Source organism: Schistocerca americana, unplaced genomic scaffold (genome assembly GCF_021461395.2).
Source record: "Schistocerca americana isolate TAMUIC-IGC-003095 unplaced genomic scaffold, iqSchAmer2.1 HiC_scaffold_319, whole genome shotgun sequence".
NCBI lineage: Eukaryota > Metazoa > Arthropoda > Insecta > Orthoptera > Acrididae > Schistocerca > Schistocerca americana.
The window spans coordinates 140001-145000 of record NW_025726037.1 but is presented as its reverse complement, the minus strand read 5'-3'; the positions used below and the strand labels follow the sequence as shown (position 1 = coordinate 145000).

The 5000-nt window shown below is 51.5% G+C and overlaps 1 non-coding gene across 1 annotated transcript in view; it reads right to left on the bottom strand.

The window, feature by feature from the left end:
• LOC124579977 overlaps positions 1–674 on the bottom strand; it is a 1910-nt gene extending 1236 nt beyond the window's left edge. The window contains exon 1 of the ribosomal RNA XR_006973102.1: positions 1–674. This exon is cut by the window's left edge and continues 1236 nt beyond it. This is a non-coding gene — a ribosomal RNA (small subunit ribosomal RNA).
• Between the last annotated feature and the right edge of the window lie 4326 nt (positions 675–5000).

Sequence of the window (5000 nt, the reverse complement as noted above, 5' to 3'; positions counted from 1 at the left end):
CCAACAGCGTGGGACACAAATCCAACTACGAGCTTTTTAACCGCAACAACTTTAATATACGCTATTGGAGCTGGAATTACCGCGGCTGCTGGCACCAGACTTGCCCTCCAATAGATACTCGTTAAAGGATTTAAAGTGTACTCATTCCGATTACGGGGCCTCGGATGAGTCCCGTATCGTTATTTTTCGTCACTACCTCCCCGTGCCGGGAGTGGGTAATTTGCGCGCCTGCTGCCTTCCTTGGATGTGGTAGCCGTTTCTCAGGCTCCCTCTCCGGAATCGAACCCTGATTCCCCGTTACCCGTTACAACCATGGTAGGCGCAGAACCTACCATCGACAGTTGATAAGGCAGACATTTGAAAGATGCGTCGCCGGTACGAGGACCGTGCGATCAGCCCAAAGTTATTCAGAGTCACCAAGGCAAACGGACCGGACGAGCCGACCGATTGGTTTTGATCTAATAAAAGCGTCCCTTCCATCTCTGGTCGGGACTCTGTTTGCATGTATTAGCTCTAGAATTACCACAGTTATCCAAGTAACGTGGGTACGATCTAAGGAACCATAACTGATTTAATGAGCCATTCGCGGTTTCACCTTAATGCGGCTTGTACTGAGACATGCATGGCTTAATCTTTGAGACAAGCATATGACTACTGGCAGGATCAACCAGGGAGCTGCGTCAACTAGAGCTGAGCAGCCGGCCGCCCGGGAGTGTGTCCCGGGGGCCCGCGCGAACACGCAAGCGTCCGCTCAATTATTCTGCAAACAGGAGGAGGCTGAGCTCCCCTGCACAATACACCTCGAAACCCTCTCAGGTCCCGGCGGCGCGCAGCGCCGTCCTAAGTACTTGGTCGGGTTCGAGAGAGGCGCAATCGCCCGGAGTTTGGCGAGTAGACGCTTTAGGTGCGACCACCCGTGCTCCCAACTGAGCTTGCCGCTGCCGACAGAGGCCCGGGAGCGTGCTGTCGTGGCATTGCCGGCGGGAGACAACACGCGCCACCTACGGTGACCGGCAGCTCCAACGCCAGCGCCACAGAAGGACAAAAGCCCCACTTGGGTGCCGAAGCGAACTCTCCCAGCACAGCGCACGCGCCAACACGTCCGCACAGCTGCGATACAAACCACCTGCGAGAACCGCAGAGGCGACCGAGCAGCAGACGGCGTCGCGGCGCCGAGCGCCGGGCGGCGGCGCATCCTCAGCGCACACAGTCCTCAATCGGACCAGCACACTGCAGATGTCCACCGCGCTTCGCACCGGGCCCGCGAGGACCTACTTTGGCCGCACGGCGCCGCGTGCAGGGTGCGCCGGCGCGCAGCTGCGCCGCCTGCCGCCTCCGTCGGCCGGCGCGCCTGCCACTGGCCGCCCCCACCAGCCGGCTGTAGCGCGTGCGCCCACGCACCGCGCGGCCAGCACGCCGGGAGGCCCCCCCTCACCGGCCGGGGACGGTCCCACCCAGCCACCGCCGCGTATCGCTTCACACCCAGATGCCATTCACGTTCGTGGGCATGGTGGGTATCGCTGGAACAACCGGTTGGTAGCTCAACCGATCGTCGCCATCACTGATTCACCTCTAGCGAGAACAACCGCACCACAACGGTTTACCAGTTGTTCATTTGCATAACGTCACCAGCAAACGTAGGCGTCCATCGCCATTTGCAAATTCAACGATTGTTGCATGCCTGTGTCAGGTGTCACGACACACTATGTCTGCCCACATACACGCAACAACATGTGCACGCTTCGCGAACACGTGGAAGGTGGCCCCCGTACGTATGCGATGTCCATTGCGCGAACGACTGTCAACCGGCCTCTGTCGCATGTCGCAGATGTGGAACGCAGTGCACCATGCTATCACGGTGTGTGAGAAGAGACGACTACGTCTGACAACACGCGCCACTACATCAACAGACGGCTCATGCTGATCGCCATCCAGGGCATACCACACTGCAATCCAGCTCTTATAGGGAGACGACACGTAGCTGAGTGCACAACATTTGGACCGCATGGTTCGCCGTTGTTGGCGCAGTCGTTGTACGGTCACATGTACCACGATGTATCATTCAGTACATGAGGACCAATGTGCAGTACAGTGTGTGATTTGGACGTACAACATCAGCGGACAGTTGACACAGGCCGTACCACAGCGTAGGCTAAGTGCTTCGCACATGCGAATGCCAATGAACAACTGCAAATGCCAATGAACAACTGCAAAGGGCATTGAGCATGTACGTCCTGCTGCCATCCACATTACAGTGTATAGCTGCAAGGTGTTTAACATGAAGCGATACACTGGGGACCGGGCAGTGCGAGTAGCAAACTATATTGCGGGGGTTGCAGTTAGGCAACACTACACTAATTTAACGCGTCGTATGACAATTACAGAGCAGGTTAAGGCCCAACGTGTGTTGGGTTAAGGCCCAACGTGTGTTGGGTTAAGGCCCAACGTGTGTTGGGTTAAGGCCCAACGTGTGTTGGGTTAAGGCCCAACGTGTGTTGGGTTAAGGCCCAACGTGTGTTGGGTTAAGGCCCAACGTGTGTTGGGTTAAGGCCCAACGTGTGTTGGGTTAAGGCCCAACGTGTGTTGGGTTAAGGCCCAACGTGTGTTGGGTTAAGGCCCAACGTGTGTTGGGTTAAGTTAAGGGGCAATGTGGGTTACGTTAAGGGGCAATGTGGGTTACGTTAAGGGGCAATGTGGGTTACGTTACGGCGCAATATAGGTTACGTTACGGCGCAATATAGGTTACGTTAAGGCGCAATATCGGTTACGTTAAGGCGCAATACAGGTTACGTTAAGGCGCAATACAGGTTACGTTAAGGCGCAATACAGGTTACGTTAAGGCGCAATACAGGTTACGTTAAGGCGCAATACAGGTTACGTTAAGGCGCAATACAGGTTACGTTAAGGCGCAATGCAGGTTACGTTAAGGCGCAATGCAGGTTACGTTAAGGCGCAATACAGGTTACGTTAAGGCGCAATACAGGTTACGTTAAGGCGCAATACAGGTTACGTTAAGGCGCAATACAGGTTACGTTAAGGCGCAATACAGGTTACGTTAAGGCGCAATACAGGTTACGTTAAGGCGCAATACAGGTTACGTTAAGGCGCAATACAGGTTACGTTAAGGCGCAATACAGGTTACGTTAAGGCGCAATACAGGTTACGTTAAGGCGCAATACAGGTTACGTTAAGGCGCAATACAGGTTACGTTAAGGCGCAATACAGGTTACGTTAAGGCGCAATACAGGTTACGTTAAGGCGCAATACAGGTTACGTTAAGGCGCAATACAGGTTACGTTAAGGCGCAATACAGGTTACGTTAAGGCGCAATACAGGTTACGTTAAGGCGCAATACAGGTTAGGTTAAGGCGCAATACAGGTTAGGTTAAGGCGCAATACAGGTTAGGTTAAGGTACGACATAGGTTAGGTTAAGGTACGACATAGGTTAGGTTAAGGTACGACATAGGTTAGGTTAAGGTACGACATAGGTTAGGTTAAGGTACGACATAGGTTAGGTTAAGGTACGACATAGGTTAGGTTAAGGTACGACATAGGTTAGGTTAAGGTACGACATAGGTTAGGTTAAGGTACGACATAGGTTAGGTTAAGGTACGACATAGGTTAGGTTAAGGTACGACATAGGTTAGGTTAAGGTACGACATAGGTTAGGTTAAGGTACGACATAGGTTAGGTTAAGGTACGACATAGGTTAGGTTAAGGTACGACATAGGTTAGGTTAAGGTACGACATAGGTTAGGTTAAGGTACGACATAGGTTAGGTTAAGGTACGACATAGGTTAGGTTAAGGTACGACATAGGTTAGGTTAAGGTACGACATAGGTTAGGTTAAGGTACGACATAGGTTAGGTTAAGGTACGACATAGGTTAGGTTAAGGTACGACATAGGTTAGGTTAAGGTACGACATAGGTTAGGTTAAGGTACGACATAGGTTAGGTTAAGGTACGACATAGGTTAGGTTAAGGTACGACATAGGTTAGGTTAAGGTACGACATAGGTTAGGTTAAGGTACGACATAGGTTAGGTTAAGGTACGACATAGGTTAGGTTAAGGTACGACATAGGTTAGGTTACGGTACGACATAGGTTAGGTTACGGTACGACATAGGTTAGGTTACGGTACGACATAGGTTAGGTTACGGTACGACATAGGTTAGGTTACGGTACGACATAGGTTAGGTTACGGTACGACATAGGTTAGGTTACGGTACGACATAGGTTAGGTTACGGTACGACATAGGTTAGGTTACGGTACGACATAGGTTAGGTTACGGTACGACATAGGTTAGGTTACGGTACGATATAGGTTAGGTTACGGTACGATATAGGTTAGGTTAAGGTACACATTGTTGTAAGGAAAGGTTTAATGGGGGGCGGGGCGGGGCGGCCGGTTTGTTGATTGTGATTATAGTAAGTGGATGCCTGCGGCATCATCTGATTTGCCACGTCAGGATGCACCTTTGGCTCATGACAGGCGGCGCTCTCATTCCATGCTTGTGGCAGACCTGTGTCTTTCATTCCTGCCATTGTTTGTGTGCTGTGAGAGGAGGCAGTATTGTGATGTTGGGTGCACCCCTGTGTAGGACATGTGTGGGTGTTGGTGGCTTGGCTGAGCAATGGTGGTTGTCGGGTGGGTGGGATATTCTGTTTTCTGAGTGGACCTCCCAGTCTGGTTATGACAGTGTGGATTGTCTAATGTGGCGGAGAGGATGCACTGGGTGTTGTTCCATGCTGGTGCTTACATATTGTCTGTGTGCGTGTTACAGGCAGAGAGTAGTGCGTGATAAGGGTGTGTGGCTGACGTGTGGTTGTGATTGTGAGCAGAGTCTTTCAGCATGTATACGGACAGTTGTATACATTATCTGTATTCTGATGGCTCTATCTATTACTAATCAGCGCCGTGTATACGTTTAATCCGGTTCCAGTCGAAACTGTTGTATCTCTGTACATTAGTGACACGGCGAGCCCGCTATGTAGTTAC